This window comes from Aethalodelphis obliquidens, unplaced genomic scaffold (genome assembly GCF_003676395.1).
Source record: "Aethalodelphis obliquidens isolate GAN/ISIS:26980383/991018 unplaced genomic scaffold, ASM367639v1 scaffold3, whole genome shotgun sequence".
NCBI lineage: Eukaryota > Metazoa > Chordata > Mammalia > Artiodactyla > Delphinidae > Aethalodelphis > Aethalodelphis obliquidens.
The window spans coordinates 32,372,881-32,394,230 of NW_020837947.1; the positions used below are offsets into that span (position 1 = coordinate 32,372,881).

The window sequence follows — 21,350 nt, forward strand, 5'->3', positions numbered from 1 at the left end:
ACCCAAGGAGGGGGTCTTAGGAACCTCTAATTTATAGCCAGTTGGTCAAAAGCATAGGTAACAACCTGAACTTGCAGTTGGCATCTGAAGTAGGAGTGGGGAGCAGTGTTGTAGGACTGAGCCCTTAACTGTGGGATCTGATGCTGTCTCCAGGTAGGCAGTGTCAGAAGTAAACTGAATTGTAGGACACCCAGCTGGTGTCAGAGAATTGCACAGTGGTATTGGAAAACCTACACATTGGAACTGGAGTTAGAATAATAATAGTATTGGTGATCTTGTTAAGGCAATGATGCTATGATTTCAAAGTGACTGGCTGAGGTTGAAAGAGACTCCAGATATCACAGTACCAGGCTTCTGTGACATATGCCAACATTCATACATGTTCCCTGGTAAGGAATGAGCACAGACCAGAGTCTGAATATCCCCAACTTGATGTCATCTTGTAACCTTAACTAAGACCCGTACCCTTTAAACTTACCATAGTGAAATATAATTTGTTTAAGACCTGTGAATCAGTGTGAATTCTGAACAGTCTCCAAACCCAATCCTTGAATTTGTGTTTGATTTCTTTTTCTAACCGGTAATCTCTAGAAAAAGGACATTCTACCCTGAGGAAAATCACAAGGAAACCCAGAGGAAGGATGTGGAAGAAATGGCAAACTGATTAATGTGTCTGAGTCTAGGGCACAGAAAATGAAGAGAGGGGCAAGGCAGACTGGACACACTTCTGGCATGTTTGTAATGTATGACCTGTCATGTCTAATTGGACCAAGGGTGGACACTTGAGATGGACAGTCAGTTTTCCTGGGAATTTAGAATTTAGACTGAGCGTTCTCTTGTTAGTCTCCACACCCAGGTGGGATTGCATCTGGGACATTCAGAGTTTCCTTATCCCATGATGGGGACTGAGCAGAGAAAGGGAAGGTTTTCCAAAATCAGGAGAAGAGTATGTAATTGGTAGGCAGTAGAGAGCCACTGAGATATTTTTTATTTGAGAATGACCTGTAATCAGTCATCTAGTCTGCCAGAGACATCTAATACTTCTTAGTTCTGAAAATTGCTAAATTCACTGTGTGAAAGCTATTCTAAGGGCCTGCTCTAGCGTACTTTGCTGAGATGAAACCCAAGTACTTTTTTCCCACAGGAACTCAGCCTGAGTTCATGGGGCATCCAAAGGGAAGAATGACAGCCACGTGACTCTCCTACTTCCCTCCCTTCTGAAAAGGCTCAGTCATTTAAACACCTCTTCATTTGCTTATCCTGGACCTGGACTTACGCCTTGGCTTTCGGAAAATTATATTATTTCTTTGGTTTTTTCTTGACCATATGCAACTTACAAACCTTGGCTGTCCAAATCCATTGGAAAGCTCAGCAGCATGGGCCCTCTTAGGCTTGATAATATCTGAGATTGCCTTCAGAGCTTTATTGTTGACAACAGCAGTCTTGTTATTTATTTATTTATTTGCGGTACGCAGGCCTCTCATTGTTGTGGCCTCCCCTGCCGCGGAGCACAGGCTCCGGATGCGCAGGCCCTGCGGCCATGGCTCACGGGCCCAGCCGCTCCGCGGCATGTGGGATCTTCCCGGACCGGGGCACGAACCCGTGTCCCCTGCATCGGCAGGCAGACTCTCAACCACTGCGCCACCAGGGAAGCCCCGTGTCTTGTTATTTTTAAGGGGTTCTTTTTCATACACTGACAATGCCTTCTGGAGAAGGTTGCAAACAGCTTCTTACCACCTTTCATGTAAAGAGGGTTAATATGCCTATGATTTTGCAGAGAGGGCAGCTGCAGCCCAGAGAGCACGGCCAGTGTTCTCATTTATCCTCCTCCTCCTAGTGTGCTTTCAGATTTCTGACGATAGGGAGCCCAGCACTCTGGGAAATGAGCTTCTCCTGGCACATAGGTACTGTCATTCTCTCTCCCCTTGGTGCCTACCTACTTCTTCCCTTACGTGCTCTTAGCCAGCTCATTGTAAACACACTTCAATCCTTGCTTGATTAAGATTACTTGGTATTGACCTAACGTTCCCTGTACTGTTTCCTTGCTGGCCTCTTTCCTGCTTCCCTCACCTTTTAAGATGCTATTTGCAATTCCTTGAAAGTTATTGAACTGATAAACATATAAGGAAAAAAGGCTGTAACAATTAATAACGTTAATAATAACAATAGCAACCATTTGGGTACTTAATCTGTGCCGTGAACTGTGTTAGCACTTTGTAAACATTGTCTCATTAAATTCTGACTAAGGCTCACAAGTGAGGTATTTCTATAATTATCTCGATTTTCAGAAAGAGTAGCTGAGACTCAGAGAGTTTAAGTGACTTTCCTAATGGTAAACCTAGTAAGTGACAAAGCCAGGACTTGAATCTACTTGTCCTGCCCAAGTGTATGCTTCTGTACACAATACTATTATAACTCATTGCTTGGTGATACGAAATCATTTCTGAGAACCCTCAACATTGTTCATTTTCATAATATTTAGTCTTTGGCAGCCAAAATTCCCAGTGGTGATTTTGTTTCTCCTTGTTTTACTGTTATTGAAATCTGGGATCCAAGTTCTCTCCAAGCTCATGGTCATCTCTTACTTCCTTTACCAGGAGGTACTTACAGACATGTTTTCTTTACCTAATCAGGCAGTGCAGAGGCCAGTGATTATGTCAATGTTTTATTGGTTTTTAAATACCTTGTGTTAGATGTAATCGAAACCTTACTTCCTTTTAAGCAGATTAGTGTAATTTTGTGTTAGGACCAGATAGCTAAAATCTGATTCAGAGTTACAACGCCAGTAACCAGCACAGCATATATGCTCTTTGCAATGCTTTATGTGTATTCTCATTGATTCATTGCAATAGCCAGGTGAGGTTGATAACAATTATGAGCTTCATTTTGCAGAGAAGAAGCTAAGACTCAATATAATAGCAAGCCACTATCACCTAGATTACTGCATCATTTTCCCAACTTGTCTTTTCACATATCCTCTTGCTCTCCCATTTTTTTCCCACATTATGTTTTAAAATTGTAAATCTGATCAGGCCCCTTCCCTATGTAAGTCCCCTCAGTGGTCTCCAATTTTCCTTAGAATCCAGTCTGAAATCCTTAATGTGGCTTAAGAGAATTTCCACGTCTCACCCCCGACCAAGTTCTCAGCCTCATACTCACCTCTTTGCTCAAAGCTTATCTGACCCAATACTACTGGTTTTTATTCCATCTCCATTATGTGCCTATTTAACAGAAGTTGTATGTCTGTCTCCCAAGTTATCTGAACAAAGCTCGATCTCCTATTGGCATACTGGCAAATACAGTAGTTTCTTCTCTTCAGTTGTTGCCTACTTGTGCTGTGCTTCACATACTCCACCCACAAAAGTGTTTTCCGCATGAGGTAGGCTGAATCATGGCCTCCCAAAGATGTCTGTGTCCTAATCCTCAGGACCTGTGAATGTTAGTTTATATAGCAAAAGGGACTTTACAGATGTGAATAAGTGAAGGACCTTGAGATGGGAAGATTGTGCTGGTTTATCTGAGTTGGCCTGATGTAATCACAAGGGTCTTCATAAGAGGAGGCAGGAGATTGAAGCAAGTAGTAGATGTGACAAGAGAAGCAAGAGTTTGGAGTAATGAGAGGAAGGGGCTGTGAGCCAAGGAAAGTAGACAACCCCTAAAGGCTAAAAAAGGCAAGGAAACATTCTCCCTGAAGCCTCCAGAAAGAACACACCCTGCTGACACCTTGATTTTAGACTTCTGACCTCCAGAACTGTAAGCGAATCAGTTTGTGTTGTGCCACTAAGTTTGTGGTGATTTGTTAAAGTAGCAACAGAAAAATAACACACCACATAACCCAAATTTCAAGATTCTGCATAACTGAGAGACTGAAATTATTCACTCAGCAAACATCCATTCAGTGCCAGACACTCTAACTAGGCTAATGCCCTTGTGGTCTTTATATTCTAATAGAGGGAGACAGAAAACAAAGAATAAATATCACATTGAAGTGATAAGTGCTATGTATTTAGAGAGAAAGAAAAAGGGGAGCGCAATTTTAAATAACGTGGTCAGTGTGGTCCTCACTGAGAAAATGAGTAATGTGAAGGAGTTAGATATTTGGACTTAGGGAAGGGCATTCCCCAGGCAGATAGACAAAACAGTTCAAAGACCATTAGAAGGGAATGCTCTTGGCATGTGCGTGGATGGGTAAAAAAAAAGCCAGCATGGCTGAGGCGGAGTGAGCCAGAGTAGAGTTGTAGGATGATGAGGTCAGAGAGATAATAGTGGAGCCAGTTCATGTAAGGCTTTTCCTTGAATAATATGCGTTAGTCTTGGAGGGTTTTGAACAGAGCCATAAGATGCATTGATGTAGGTTTTAAAAGAATCACTCTGTTGCTGATTTGAAAATAAATTCAGAGCTGGGGGGTAAGGATGGGGATAACAAGAATGAAAGCAAAGATCAGTGAGAAGGCTGTTGAAATAACCTAGGCAAGAGATACTGTTGGCTCAGACCAAAATGGTAGCATGGGATCAGTGAGAATTGGTCAGATTCTGGACGTATTTTGAAAGGTAGGGCCAATGAGATTTCTTGACAGAATGGATGTGGAAATGCAGCTACAAGATTTTTGGTCTAATCAAAGGGAGAATGGAATGGTCATTAACAAGGATGGGGAAAACTATGTGTACAGCAATATTGAGAGCAAAGATCGGGAGTTCAGTTTGGGGCATGTTAATTTTGAGTCATGTTAACATCTAAGTGGAGGTGATGAGTGGCAGTTGGATATTAAAATCTGTCCATCAGGAGAGGTATGGGCTGGAGATACTTGTTTGGGAGTTGACAGCATGTAGATAGCATTTTAAATGATGAAGCAGAAGAGAGTCCTAGGAGATGGAGGCAGGATAAGGGATATGCAGAGGCCTCCCCATAGGGATTGGAGTAAGGAAACAAAGAGTAACTGGGAAGTGTGCATTAGAAATGATTGCAACGTGTGTTGGGGAAAATCTATCTATATTACCTTAGGAAAATTAGTTGTCTATTTTCACATAGAGGGAGCTATTGATTGTCTATGAGAAAAAAAACACAGTTTTGCATCAAATCTTTTGCTCCCTTTTCTGATTAACTCTACCGAATGCAATATAAGGAGTCCACTTAGGTATCAGTCTTTGCATTTCTTATGCTTACAGCAGTAATATCATTTTCCAGAGCCCCGTAAATCTCCACACGTTGTATTCGAAGATGTCTGTTCGTTAAGAAGTGAAACATCAGCACAGTGACTTGAAACGAGGATAATTTTGTGGTTCCGGGAATGGAATTCCTAAGTGCACATTTTGTAGTCTCCCTCCTCATCCGACAGGTTGTTCTGCTCTGCTCTTTGGCTGGAATTGGATGATAGCACTTACCTTGTGTTTGGCACTTTATAGATTATGAAAATTTTTCATGTATACTCTCATTTATTCCTCCCAACAGTCTTAGGAAGAAGATAATACTATTCTCATTTAGAGATGAGGAAACTTAGGCTCAGAGGGGCAAAGCAATTTACCCAAGGTCATTGAGCAAATTTTGGACTTGACTCAAGCTTAGAACCACCAGTTCTTCTCCTACTTCATTAAGATACATGAGAAGCTTTCAATTTATTAGCTTTTTTAAAAAAATCAGTTCAGAGTAAGAAAGAGGGCAAAGGACATTTTCTGGGCTTGTTAGAAATGGGTTCTACTAGCCATTAAGAAACTACGTGAGGTTGTATAAAATGTAATCTAAAGATAATTAAGCTATTATAAATTTCTTCTAGGAAATTACTCTTTCTTAGGTCTTGTGTGCTTCTCTCTTGCACAGATTAGTTAGCACATAGGACATAACTTTTCCTTGATTGTTCCCAAGCTGCCTTGAGATTGGTCGAAATTGGAAAGCATCATGAAAGAAGAAGGAAGCCAGTGAAGAAGACTAGGTGTGTGCCCCAGTTCACTGAAATGGGGCTTGCTAATGGTCTCCATTTTGTCCAGAAGTTTCCATCACTCTTACCTCTTATGTTTGCTAAAGTCTGTACTGTGTGAATTCCTCAAAGAAAACTAAAAAGCAATATCTTAAGTATTCTTGGATACATTTTCTGAGTATTGCTGATAAGGAGAGAGAACAGTAGATAAGGAGGGAGAACAGTACCAGAAGTGAGTGATGACCATTTTTGTTATAAACAAGTTGCCATGGGGGCAGGTTTCCAACTTGATTATTTGCTGCCATGGATGAGAAGTTTGGCTTCATGAGGAAGAAGTGTGGGAATAATTTAGAGTATGAAAGAAAGGGGGAGGCTTTGGGGAGCAAAAGGGACATGATAGATAAAGCTAGTCCCGATGGTTGGGAACACTGTATGTGGAAAACATTCAAGGATGACTCCAGAAGGAGGTGGGGATATGGAAATGATATATTTATTAATAAGGTACACATGTAAGTGGAGATGAAACAATATATCCCAAATGACAGCATCTGAGTATATTTAGTTAGATGCTTGCATGTAAAAGAAATGAGATGTCAAGAGAGTTTGGTGATGGCATGACTCAGGAATAACCATTACAGAGAACAATTTGATAAAAATCGGCTGGTGGAGGGGGAACATTTAGAAACTCAGAGACAGTTAAATTGAATATTGTCAACTTCCTATCCCAACTTCCACTCCCCAACTGTGTAAAGTTGTATACAAGGTATTTATGGATTTGGAGAATATCATTGGTTTAGTGTAACCAATATGCCCAACTGAAATCAAGCAGGATATTCCTGAAATAATTAAGTGGGCATTCCACGGCACTTATAGTCACCAAGGAGCCTACACCTATTTTACTATGTTTCCTAGGTTTATCTATGACTGAAAATAATGGAAAACTGGTATTTATTATACTTAGGTTAAGTTGAAAGATAGTAGAAGAAGATAATGGTAGCAATTAAAATTTCCATAAAAATTTGTTCTATTATAAGAAACAGGAAAACAAATCTTAAGCTTTAGATCTAATATTTGGGAGAACACTGACTTAGAAATTAGAAGACAGCTTACTCCCAATGATTAGTTTGATGATATTGACCAAATCATTGAGTCTTACTTTTGTTATCAGTAAAATGAGGATAAGCCTGCGTCAGTCAACCTGTTCAACAAACATCTCCTGGGCAAGCAGTGCCTGCCAGGCCCCGTGTTAGCCTTTGGGGATGCAAAGCGGTCTCTGCCCACAAGGACTTCAGGGTCCTCTGAATGATAGGATTGTTGTAAAGAGTAAATAGGTTTAATGAGATGCATATAACAACACTGTGCACATGGTGAGCCTCTGTGTAAGTATAAGATAGTAGTATTTGTGTCAATGAGCCTTCATTAGGCATTGAATGTGATAGATCGTGTTCAGAACATAATGTTAAACCATTACATGAGATCTTTGTTTCTAATTTTTCCTCCTGTTGTTTGTGTTTCTAAGCATAACTTCCTTGAAAACAAAGACATTCTAAAAAGCAATTAGAGTTTCATGCCCACGTCATGCTCTCTCTCTTTTTCTGTTATTTTGAAAATACTCACGCTGAAGGCGAGAAAGTGCCAGGAGGAAGCGCCAGGCAGACATCACAGCTGCCACGTACACAATGGCAGAAATTCACAGGCAAAATGCAACGCTGGGTATATTTTGAAGGTAGAACAAATAGGATTTTCTGATGGATTGGATATGAAGTGTGAGGGGAATATAAGATTCAAGAATGGTTCCAAAGATGTGGGCTTGAGAATCTAGAAGGATATGTTTGCCACCATTTAAGATGGGGAAGACTTCAGGGAGAGAAGGTTGGGAATAGACAGTGGTAGAGATCATATGTTTCACTTTGGGATATGTTAGATTTGAGATGTCTACTGGCTTCCAAGGGGAGACGTTAGTTAGGCAGTTAAGACAGGCACATCTGAAGTTCAGGAGAGAGGTCTGGGTTGGAGGTCTTTTTGTATTTTTTTTTTTTTTTTTTGCGGTATGCAGGCCTCTCACTGTTGTGGCCTCTCCCGTTGCGGAGCACAGGCTCCGGACGCGCAGGCTCAGCGGCCATGGCTCACGGGCCCAGCCGCTCCGCGCATGTGGGATCTTCCCGGACCGGGGCACGAACCCGTGTCCCCTGCATCGGCAGGCGGACTCTCAACCACTGCGCCACCGGGGAAGCCCCAGATCCTTTCACTTTAATGTCTAATCTATCTATAGGTTACTACACTAGACTAGAGTCTTAAACTGCATTTCCTTTATTTATAGTCATCATGGGAAGTCAATTTGTCACTACTCTGGTCATGTACTGGAAAATTATATAATGAACACTGATTTTCTGTGTGCCATGGTGGAGGTGGATTATAGTGTCAAAATCAGGCCACTGATTTTGGTTGTGATACTGTCCAATGCAATTCAGAAATTCCTGATTGACCTTCACGTGATGAACTAATTTTTGCTGTTTCTCAGCATGATTTTCCGGGACTTTCACTAATTTGGCAATTTGAAGGATTGATCAAGTTAGAGTTCTATTCAAGTATCTGCTACAAAATATCAACTTGTGAATTTTTTTTAAAGGTCAAGGTACAGCTTTTACCGCAGTACATTTTATATAGAAATTAAAGTGATTCTTTTTACTTACCCCTCTTAGAGGTATCTAAGATGGCCAGAGATTTGGGGAAACTCTGTGAGTGAGGGAGGTGGAGCCTTTGAAGGGCCAGCATTCAGTGGGTTTAAGCCAACGATCACCATATGCAGAGAGCAGCCAGTGGCGGCAAGAGTGTTGTTAGGAAGATGGGCATGTGAGGCAGAAAAGTCAGGGATGAAGCAGCTCTTCTTTATGGGAAGCTCTGAGAACCTCTCTCTCTTCCTTCCCACTGAGGGGCTGTGTCAGGGATTGGTCCAACAGCAAACAGAAAACACACCAAAAAATTGAATAGAGGAAGTTTAATATAAAGAATTACCAGGGGCTTTTGGGAATGAGGCATTGACTAATTCAAGCCACGAGAATGCTAACAAATGCAAGAATAGCAGATACAGTAGCAGACATTGCCCCTGGTGCTAAGATGGGGCACCCCAGGAGGTGCCGGGTCTCGGAAGTCTGCAGGCTGCAGGGGCCTGGGATGCCGTAAAAGAGGAGATGCCAGGCCCACCAACTCTTCACGGAAAGGTGCTAAACAGTGGCCCTCCCCTAGGAAGCTCTCGGTGGTGGGGGCTTGGTGTGCTGAGAAGCCAGCCTCAGAGATGACGGCTCAGACACACCATCCTGGACCCTCAGCTGGGACGTCTCCTGAAGGCCGTATGCTGGGGAAGCTGCCACAGATAGGGGTCACTTGCTGCTGGCTGCTAGGCATTGCTGAAAAAAAGTCACACACTCTGCAGGAGCCCAACAAGCTGAACATGGTGGACCAGGCAGAGAAACCTCGTCCTCTTCTCCTGACAGCGTTGAACACCAGGCCACCCGGCAATGGAGAGAGATTTGCAGAATTCAGCCCTGATATTGCAGAGCATGGCAGGAAAAGTGAATCTGGAGCTGAGAGGTAATAAATCGATAGCTAACACTGCACTCTAGATATCTCCCCACCACCTCTCATCCCCTAAATGAGGGTGACCCTGTGCTCTTTGCTTTCTGAGGAAATTCTATTTAAATGAAAACATTTGCTGCAAGGTGCCTCTCATAGTGCTTAAAGCCTACTATGAGATTCAAAGTCTCTTAATGAAGAAAAAGACTTAGTGCACAGCCTAACATGCCCTGAACATAAAACAATTCCAGCTCTGTGCCAGGTGTCATTACTTTGGACAAGCCCTCACAACAATACCTAGAGGTTGAGCTGAGGCTCTGGTAGAGAACAGCAAGAAAGCAATTTAGAAAAGCAATAATAAAATGGATGGTGGCAGCCAAAGGCTATTCACAGGGAATTACCTTAAATATATTTGCCATTTTAGTTTTCTGGAGGGTTTTCTTTGTAATTACATGGAGGTCTCTAAGGACCTCTAGTTTCTTTATCAGCTCCTTCAAATTACATCTGTAGAAGACAAGGCGAATAGTTATTTAGGTCAGCATAGTTCTCGTATTTATTTTCTGCGTATATTTCTTAACAAACAACATGAAAGAAAAGGAGCTTAGTCTTAACACAGAAAAGCTGAAATCTAGTTTTTAAAATAGGATTCTAGGCAATTGAAATCAAACCAGAACCTACACTTCTTCATCTACTTGGGAAAGAGATTACTTCTTGGGCAGAATTGGTAGATTTGCTGGTTTGTTATTTTCTGAGCTAAAGGTTCCTGCTCTCTGCACCCTGTTCCAGCACACTTACATGCCCACAAAGCAGTACAGCTATCGTAGTAACTACCCTGACAAGAAACCTGCACAAGCAGACAGAGTTAAGGCACTGTGTAGTTCAGTGCCCAGAAAGGATAGCAAGGAGGCAGTCAGAGCTGGAGATCATAGTTCCACATGCACTGGGATTCTCTGGTCTACACACAGTGATTGACTTGTCCACAACCCTTGCTTTCACTACTCCTGAAGGGGATGAAGAAGATAATCCAGGATGAAGGCAGAAGAAGCAATTTCCTGTTTGTTTAGAAGGGAATTTGGCTAGCATCTTTCAAACATGAAAAAGGACCCATAAGGGAGTTGTTCAAAATAATCAGCATGTAGCAATGGACAAACGGTAGTCTTTAGCAACTAAAAGAATGGTAAATTTGATGTTATATATATTTTACCAAAAAAAAAGCAATCAAAATGTAGGCAGCTAAAAAAAAAAAAGTGATTTCCAGGCAGTTAATAATAATGTCATTTTTCTGGAGTTTGTGATGTTTGTGGTCTTGTCAGCATCTTTTAATCTGTAATGACTTCTCATTCTAAATATTCACTTTATTAAGAGAAAGTATGGATTAAACACCACCCAGAAACTAAGAAACAGATTTTCCTTATATGAATAAATGAATATAAAGTGAAAATAAAATGAAAGTTTGGAATGAGGGAGGTTTTGGAGACATGAAAGGGACATAGCAAGAGTGAAGACAACCAAAAGAGAAGTCTGGTAGGTTTTACAGCCATTTTTTCTTTAAGGCAATTATATAAAGGGGAATATAACAAATTCTAGAATTTGTATACACACACAGGAGACCTGTGTGTAACATCTTGAGTCACTGAATAAAAGAATCAAGTTTTTAGTACCCATTAAGCTCATCTCTAGGGAGATAATTCATTTAATAGATACTATCATCTCAGATATCCACCTGGATAACGTCCTTCAAGAGCTTTTGAGAGATGAGTAATCTGATACTATATCTCTTATCATGTCTTATTTTGCTAGGAATTAGAGTGTGCTGATTTTTAAAAGCTCATTGTATATAAGACTTTTATAATAATAATAATTATTATTATCACTATTATTATTTGGCATAGAATGACAGGACTGCTTCAGGAACTAATAATCAACTGAATTACTTTTAAGATTGCCTGGTACAAACATTCCCAGGCTGGTAGTGACCAAAGCCCATTACTGTTGAACAGTTGTACAACAGACCACCATATTTATGTTTCCCTAGACTCAAGCCTGAAACAGGAAGAATTTTCTGCCTTGGGAGCCGCCTCTCTCTGATCCTTAACTTTTCCGTAATTGTTTGCTTTTTCCCTAGCTACCTCTAATTTTTGTTGTTTTGCTAAAGTCCTGCTGTGCTATCATTACATGTGCCATGAAACTTGATCACTTAGCAGAGTTGGTTATAGCATACTCGGTACTAGGAGAGAAGGCATAATCAGAAATGTGTGGAATCAGAAATGTGTGGAATCAGCTTCCCCTACTGCATAAGCTGTTCCCCCAAAGGCAGTTAGACTCATTGGGAGCCTGTAATAATCCAGACCACCAGGGTACTACTTCATAAATTACTATTTCTTCATGGTAAGCTTTTCTCTTTGGTTGCAATTTCCGGGGCTGCTAGTGGTGACTGCTTGCAATATCCAAAAAAGAGAGAAATTGGGGCAACGATAGGGAAATAATAGAAGCAGGATCCAGAGCTTGAAATAGCTTTAGGACAGCACTGCTGACTGTAAAGCATGGTCTACTGAGTGGAGTAATGTTAGATCTTTTATCCATCCATCCATCTGTTCACCCAGATGGCAGAATAAATAGTCTAAAAAAAACCTTGGCCATTATGGAAGGAAAGTTGTAAGATTAAATGTAAAAGGGATATATGTATATATACCCTAAATTGAGGTGTAAAAATTAATCATACAGTTACAGTACGGAGCACCCTACCTTAAGCAAATATGTGCATGTATAAATAACAGGTGATTAAAAACTCGACGTTACTCAAATAGCTGTTAAAAAGCTCTGTGATCATGTAAACAGAGTTAGAATCTCTATCTCAGTGTTTAAGAGTCATGTTTTCCTCAGGGATGTTTGATTTACATCAGGCCACTTGGTTCTGAAACCACATTTAAGAGGAGCATTGTACACTGGAATTCTCAAGCTGAAACTGGTCAGAAAGCTGTTGGAATGCGATACTGGGAGCTCTTGGTGGCTATCTTTCCAGTTTATGGAGATACTTTTCTGCAATATGAAGGACTAAAGCTGATAAATATAGAGACAGATATGGTTAGTCAGTCTTTGAAGTACCTTCATCAGGAATCCACACTGTTACAGGTGGAGGCTTAGCATTTCCAATATTATCAAAACCTTCATCCAAGAGATTGTTATTAGTTTAAGGGCCATTGGAAACACCTTCTTGGTGAAATGTGTCACGTTCAAGATAGATGTTTGGTTAGGAACATTGTACATACAGGTTCAAGGTACAGAAGTCCAGGTATCTCAGAAGACTTCTGCAATTACTATTGTGCTTGAGTTCTACAGTGCCATTGGACCTATGTTCCTCCAGTTCATGAGGAACCCAGCCACCTAAACTGGTGATAAGTCTAGGTAGTTTTGCCATGAGAATACTGTTTCTGTACTGGAGCAAGGTTTTCATGCAAGGTGCTGTGCGTCAAAGACCTCAGCATGCAGTTAGAAAGTTCTTGCTAATAAATGTTTGTCTTCTCTTCTGTGGGAGACTGGTGAGCAGCATTTGGCTCATGACTTGCTTTCTTTGTGATACGCCATTTGTTATTGAGGTTATATCTGTGTGGTATATGTGCTTATGTGTGGTATCAGCTGCTACCTACCTCAAGCCGCAGGAAGATAACATTTACCCCCCAAATCTGCTATTTGCTGAATGATCAAATTGACCCACATCTTTCTGCAACAAGGGGATGGGGTTTTAATACCAGGAGCAGAGACGGTGTTGAGGCTGCAGGCACCCTGCGTGGCAGGGTGCCAGAACTGGGCTCTGTTCATAAAGGTAAACGGGAAACTGCCCCATGGGGATGCCTTCCTAAACCAGGGCACATAAGACTCTCACCATGATAAGCGCTCAGTCAAAAACTACAAAACACTCAAGGCACTCTACCACCCTGAGATTGTTAGCTGGCACATAAATTGGGAGCATTCCTCTCAAAGAATTATAGATAATAGAGAAACTTAGAATAAGTTAAAATATGTGTCTTTAAAATGCTCAGAGATTCAGAAGAAGTTGAATACATAAAACAAGAAGAGGATATTATTTTTTTTTAATTACAGGAAGATGTGATAAACAACAGAATAAAAATTTCAGAAATAAAAAGGCATTGAAATGAAAAATCAACAGATGAGATAAATGGTAGACTAACTTCACTGAAAAGAAAATTCATGAAACACAAAATAGAAGCTGAAGGAATCAGAATACAGTGGAAAGAAATAAAGAAATGGGACAGGTAGAGACAGATTTACCAGATTTATAAGGAAATAATGATGCCTATGTCTAGGCCCTTGCCCCTTCCAACAATACGCCCCTCTTTAGCAATGTGTTCATTTTAGTATATGTTTGTATAAAGTTTGCAGAAGTGAGATTTTAAACTGCAATTGGTTAATACTGCTATATCTTTCCATTCCAATTAGCCTCTCTCACACTTTCCTCGTGTTGGGAAGCATTGGAGTAGTTATGTACATTTTTGGGAAAGTTAACTCGGGAATATTTGGCTTGTGTTTGGTGGGATACACTTGTGTAGTTTGCAGCAACTTCTCTGTGTAGCTGAGTTACTGCAGGCATTCCTAGTTCCAGGATTACTCCTGCCACCACTGTGCCAAAATACCTAGGATCGTGTCACCGAAAAACAGGGCCAGAGATGATTTCACGACAGAAAAAGGTCCTCTAGCCCCTGGCACTGGGACAGTAAGGATAATTAAGAAGAAGCAAGATTTGATATATATGGAGTCAGAAGGTGGTCTTCCAGTTTATATACGAAAGAAACGTGCTAGCAGTTTTCCCCATATTTGACAACAATCCTAGACACAGATACTACTAATGATGAGTTGTGGCACGACAAGAAAACTGCTTAAAAACAAATTATCAACAATAAGAATCAAACTAGAGAACAGCAGACCAAAATATACTTCTATTCCTTCAACTGAAAAAGATACTACATAATCATTGTCATAAAAGAATATGCAACCAAAAATGAAGGAGAAAAAATTATTATGGAGGTATTCCAGCAGTTAATATACAAATTATATTTTTCTAGAGTTTATTATGTTTGTAGTATTTGTCTGCTTTGTTTCGATTTATAATTTGTGTGATTTATTTTTTTCATTATAAATAAATATTCACTTCATGTTCAATTTTCTGTTCATACTTTGTATTCTTTTTTAAAAAAGACTCCCAGATTGTGGAAGTTGCAGGTCCCCAAAACCTGGATCTGTCCATATAAGTATGAAAGACTGGTTGAGCTGTGGAAGATAAAATGAAAAATTCCAATTTAAGTGGGATTCAAATGGAGAGAATAGGAGAATTTGGAAGAGGCAATATTTAAAGAGATGTGTTGGAGAATTTCCTCAAATTGCAAGAAAACTTAAGGCTTGTATTAAAAGGTACATTAAGTTCTGAACAGCACGAAGAAACCAAATCTTTACCTAAGTACATTACAGTGAAACTACAGAATATCTTCAAAACCGTCAGAGAGGGGGACTTCCCTGGTGGTACAGTGGTTAAGAATCCTCCTGCCAATGCAGGGAACACTGGTTCGAGCTCTGGTCCGGGAAGATCCCACATGCTGTGGAGCAACTAAGCCCTTGCGCCACAACTATTGAATCTGCGCCCTAGAGCCCGCGAGCCACAACTACTGAAGCCCATGCTCTTAGAGCCTGTGCTCCGCAACAAGAGATGCCACAGCGATGAGAAGCCTGTGCACCGCAACAAAGAGTAGCCCCCGCTCGCTGCAACTAGAGAAAGCCCGTGCACAGCAATGAAGACCCAACGCAGCCATAAATAAATAATAATAATAAAACTATCAGAGAGAACAGAAAGAAAACTTACAAAGATGTCAATCAGAATAAAAACAGACTTCCCATCAGTGATAATTGATACAGAAGGACAATGAAATTGTATCTTCAAAGTGCTAAGGGAAAATGTTAACCCAGAATTCTGTACCCCAAACTATCATTCAGTGTTAAGAGTGAAAGAAAAACATTTCCAGACATTTAAAAACTAAGATGTTTACTTTCACTGAGCTACTTAAATAATATTCCTCAGCAAGAAAAACAAAAGAATCCAGAATGAAGAGGTGAAAGCCATGAAGAAATGGTAAACAAATGTTTTTAAACTAACGTATTTATTAAAAAAACAAACCCAAAACAACAACAGAGAAACAGCAACAGCCAATTTTGATGGATTTAAAAGCAAAATGGAAGTAAAACACTATACAGAAGTAACATAAAGGTGGAAAGGATGAAGATGGAACAGTCCAAGTTCTTTTAGACTGCTTTTTTTTCTAAATTAAATTTTGAGTTGAATATATTAAGGTTAAAGAATTAACCTTACATTTTAAAAATTAAGAAAATAAATTAGAAAGTATAATTGCAAAACCGTGGGAAATAAGAGAATTATTTATTCAACATAATGCAGGAAAAAAGGAGGGAAAGATGCAAAACCAAAGTCTGTGTGTCAGGTAAGCAGAAGGTATTATTTTTATTTAGAAATGAGACAAATGAGGCTCAGAGAGTTTAAATGATTCATCTAATATCAGACACCTAAGTGGTGGAAACCAGACTCTCATCTTCTGCCTTTTAGGTAGATTATAGTTCTATCTCACTAAGCTATGTCTCTCCTTCACTTCTAAGAGGAACACACTCTGTAATATCTCTGACACATGGTTATATTTGAATACTTCCAAAGTAGCCCTCAGAGCAAATGTTCCCATCAAATATTTTCTTTCCACCCAATCATCTCATCTCACACTCGTTGGTTTTGGTTGACACAGCCTTCTGAATACTTCACACGAAGCAGGAAATTTGTCCATTGTCCCTGTATCCTAACCTGCCCCAAATACAACTCTCACCTCCTGACCTTAGTAAATTACCTTACCATTGAAGCAAAACAAGGAGGAATTGAAATGATGTCAAGTAAGGCCTTTGCTTATAAACTCAATTTTATTTATGCTTTTTGGGTTTACCCAAAGAAATTTTTGTTGGATTTTGTGGTCGTTGGAGTTTCCTAAGAATAGAGCCCTCCAGAATTCAACTGTCAGGTGTTCTTTCCAGTAGAAGCTCAGCTTGCAAAACAGTGTCAGTGGCCTTTCCCCTTTCTGCAGCCACCTGGTCTTAAAGGGCGCTCGCTGCTCACCTTTGTGTCTGTGGTGTGCGGGTGAGAGGGGAGAGGCAGCGGGAGGCTGTGCTTAGCAGTGCTGGTGCTTTGCACCTTATTCAACTTGCTCCTTTTGTCTGCTAGACTCTATTACATTATCTATATTTTTATCTTTTACTTTGAGATTTTATCTTGCTTGATTTTATTCTACTCTATTACATGTATAAAGTTTTATTACTTATTGATGGCTGGAGAGTGATTTATTTTAACTGAATTATTTAAGCTCTAGAAATATGGAAACATTCTGCTTTCTTTGAATTCCCAAATTGCAACCTGGCTAAGAGTACCTGGGTAAGAGGGCGTATGTGATCTGATTAGTTAGTGATCTCTCAGTTACTGGAGCTGCATCTCTCTGAGAGCCAGTGCCTTTTTCGGAGTCATATAAGCTTGTTTAATGGACCAGTATGTTTTATTGAAATTGTGTGTGCACACATGTGTTCAAATAGTTTAATGATCTTTCATTCTACTCCTTTGGTGTGAGTGAGGCAAGTTTATATGCAAGCCATTGGGCTGACACAAAATAATCCCTTTACAGAAAAATAGGAAATACTTAATGTCTATAAATGCTCTCTATTTAATTCTTTGTTTCTCCTTCACTGTTCAAACCACTTCTTCCTTCACCAATCTACAGAAATAGCTTTTGTTGAGGTCATCACGTTGTCTACCAAAAGACTATCTTCTTTATCTTTCAGAAAAAACACATTCAGCACATCTCGAAACACTCTCCTCTCTTGTCTTTTCTGACATCACGTTTTTTAAATGAATTTATTTATTTATTTGGCTGCGTTGGGTCTTCGTTGCTGTGCGCAGGCTTTCTCTAGTTGCCGCCAGCGGGGGCTACTCTTTGTTGTGGTGCACGGTCTCCTCATTGCGGTGGCTTCTCTTGTTGCGGAGCACGGGCTCTAGGTGCACAGGCTTCAGTAGTTGTGGCTCACGGGTTTAGTTGCTCCGTGGCACGTGGGATCTTCCCGGACCAGGGATCGAACCCGTCTTCCCTGCATTGGCAGGCAGATTCTTAACCACTGTGCCACCAGGGAAGTCCCATTTTTCTTTAATTTTTAGTTTTTATATTTTTGGCCACGCCATGTGGCTTGTGGGATCTTAGCTCCCCAACCAGGAATTGAACCCAGGCCTTCGGCAGTAAGAGCATGGAGTCCTAAGCACTGGACCACCAGGGGGTTCCCTCTGACACCACATTTTCCTGAAATCTTTTTCTGCTCCTCATTCTACTTTGTTGACATCACCACTTCCGTGTCCAGCCTCTAAATGTGTTGGTTCTTCAAGCCTGGTCCTCAGTATCTCTCTGTCTCTGTTTCTCTCTCTCTCTCTCTCTCTGCTCTCTGCCTAGGAGATCTTACTAATCTCCATAGGTCCTTGAGTCCTTGCCTCTCAAATTGATATATCTTGCCCAGATCTTTTTTTTTAAGTGTAAGATTCACACGTCTAACTGCCAATGACTGACATATTCATGGGATGCTTCATATCTCAAATTCAACATGTTCATAAAGGAACATAGTTATTTTCCTCACCCATTATAGATACTGTTAGCCACCCATACATCTCTATCTTATATTTTCTACTGGCAGAATGCTGACTTTATTTTAACGGACAATTTTTAGAGCAATTTTAGGTTTACAGCAAGATTGAGTAGGAAGTACAGAGAATCCCCATTATGTCTTCTTCCCCTGCTCCCACCCTCCTCACCCAATACCGCCACACAATTTCCCCTGTGATGCGCATCTTGCATTAGAGTGGTACACTTGTAACAGTTGACGTAATGATATTAATAAATGAAGTACATAGGTTATATTAATGTTTATATTTGTGTTGACTTTGACCAATGCATAATGTCATTTATTTTATTTTATTGCATTACTTACCTCTTTCTCCCCAAAGAATGAAAGAGACAAGGGAATCCATCCATATTATTCAACATAGGGTCTCCAGCACGTAGCCAATGTGTTACATGTAGGAGGCACTCAGTAGTAGGTGCTAGATGAAAGAGGAGCGATAAACTTCACTTTTTCTTATTTTTAATAGTCATGTCCATTGATCTTAATTTGGCATTCACCAAGATTAGATTTTTTAAATGAAAGGGTGACATAGTGGAAAGGCAGAGAAAGGGGGAGAATCAGAGAAAGAGAAAATGGTGGAAAAGGCATTTAATAATTTATCACACTATGAATATTACTACCTCATTTTAGAATGTTTGATCTAGAAAGCATAAATGAAGGTTGTTATATGAGTTTTACAATTTTTATTCCATTTGGGAAAACAATCTACTTTAATTCAGTAGAGATGACTGTGGGTCCAGTGACCATATCCACTTGTATGTGTTCATAAAGTGTTTGCTGATAATGAGGAAGAGGTTACTGGGTTACTCTTCACTCTTCTTTTTTTTTTTTTAATTTCTGTATTTATTCACTTTTGGCTGGTTGGGTCTTCTTTGCTGCGCACGGGCTTTCTCTAATTGAGGCTAGCGGGGGCTACTTTTCATTGTGGTGTGTGGCCTTCTCATTTGCAGTGGCTTCTCTTGTTGCGGAGCATGGGCTCTAGGCACGTGGGCTTCAGTAGCTGTGGCACATGGGCTCAGTAGTTGTGGCTCATGGTCTCCACAGCACACCTCAGTAGTTGTGGTGCACAGGCTTAGTTGCTCCGCGGCATGTGGGATCTTCCCGGACCAGGGCTCGAACCCGTGTCCCCTGCACTGGCAGGCAGATTCTTAACCACTGTGCCACCAGGGAAGTCCCTACTCTTCACTCTTGAGAGATGTTTTTATTTAATATCTGTCTTACTGCCATGAGGAAAAGTAGCTTCATTAATTTTTCAGAAATACATTAGATTGAGTCAATTATAGACATTCCGTTAAGTAAATTAGTTTTTTTTTTCATATTTGCACTATGTGGACTGCAATAAAGACAAACCAAGCATTTTGAGTAAACCTTTAAGTTATGGAGCAATTTAGATTGATTTATTTGGCAGGTGAGGTTCTTTAAAAGCAGGGGGAGATAGGATTTTAAAAACTCATTATCATTTAATCAGTGACTAAATATTTTTTGGTTGTGGTGATAAAACTTTCATTTATTTCATTTATCATCTGTCTTTTGGAAGGATTCTATGAGACACTGCATAAATCTTATAATTTCTTTGGGAATATCAAAAAAGTGGTAGTTTTAACATGCCAGTTTTTTTTTTCAGTGCCTGTTTCTGTTGTTAGATATATTATCAAAATATGATCCTTTCATTCATCAGATCACATTCTGTAGGAGTCCAGGTTTCAGATCTCCCTGTTTGGATTACCTTTCCTTCTCTGAAAATCCCTCAAGGCCAAGTTCAAGTCTGTGATATAGTGATTTACCAATATTTACATATTTGGTCTTTGTCCATTTCTGGCACAGAGCTCCTAAAACCCTTGGAATTTCCCAGTTGTGAGAGCAATAAAAATTGTCTTTTGTTATGTTAATGAGGTGACCTTTGGAAAGCACCTAGGGAGGGGGGCTGGTTGCCCAGAGAAACAAACATGTGATCTGAGGGTTGAAAGTTCCAGTCCCATATCCACCATCCTCGACCCCACCTCTGGGTTGGAGAGAGGAGATGAGGTTGTATCTGGCCAATAGCCAGCGATTTAATCAATCATGACTATGTGATGAAGCTTCTATCAAAACCTAAGATGATGAGGTTCAGAGAGCTTACAGGCTGATGAACTCTTGGAGATTTGGGGAGAATGGCATGATCAGAGAGCATGGAGGCTTCATACCTCTTACCCCATACCTTGCCCTATGCATCTCTTCCATCCGTCTGTTCCTGAGTTTTATCCTTTTATAATAAACTGGTAATCTAGTAAGTAAAAGATTTCTCTGAGTTCTGTGAGTTGCTCTAGCAAATTAATTGAACCCAAGGAGGAGGTGGTCGGAACCTCTGAATCACAGGTGACAGCCTGGAATTGCGATTGCCATTCGAAGGGGATTGGGGTAGTTGTGCGCCGCTGAGCCTTTAACCTGTGGGATCTGACACCATCTCTAGGTAGATAGTGTTAGAACTAGTTAAATTGTAGGACACCCAGCTGGTGATATGGGGAAAAAACCCCACACATTGGAGTCGGGTGCTGAGTCAAAGTTGGTGATCAGAAGTTGGATCAGAGTCAGAATTCCACCAGGGACTCAAAGCCTCTCCTAGCAGCCCCACAGAACCCCCTCTCCCCTGAACTTCTATGTACTCTAAATTTAGCACTGACTTTGTCTTGCTGCTGTGTGATAGTTGAACAGTTTTTTTTGAGTTTCTATGTAGTCAATCTCCCTATTCTCTGGGATCCCTCCTGCCTCAGCCACTGGGGAGGGTTATAAACAGGTATATTTGTCCTATCTGATTCTTCCCATGGCCACACTGATTTGATCATAAGCGGTCAACACTGGATTCATGCTTAGCCAAAGATGCTTTCTGTTTAGGGAATTTCAAATTTGGATCAAAAGCATCTAGTCCTTCTCTGTGGGGTCCCTGAAAATGACTTTTGTATTCAGAAGTTGTCTATATACAGGCAGTCGTAGCAGGGCATCCCATCTGGAAAGAGGGAAGAATGAAGCAGCGAGCCAGTGGGAAGCAGAGATGGAGGCAGAATAGCTGCTGGGGAACCTGAGGGTTTTCAGTCCTTGACCGCACGTCCTTATGAG

At 40.5% G+C, this 21,350-nt stretch overlaps 1 long non-coding RNA gene across 1 annotated transcript; it reads right to left on the reverse strand.

Annotated features, from left to right (window-relative positions):
* Window positions 1-84: 84 nt before the first annotated feature.
* LOC113609483 (uncharacterized) lies at window positions 85-20,748 on the reverse strand. Its single transcript, XR_003428642.1, has 3 exons — window positions 20,682-20,748; window positions 18,242-18,243; window positions 85-128 (listed from the first exon to the last, which is right to left on the reverse strand). It is a non-coding gene; the product is annotated as an uncharacterized LOC113609483 (long non-coding RNA).
* Between the last annotated feature and the right edge of the window lie 602 nt (window positions 20,749-21,350).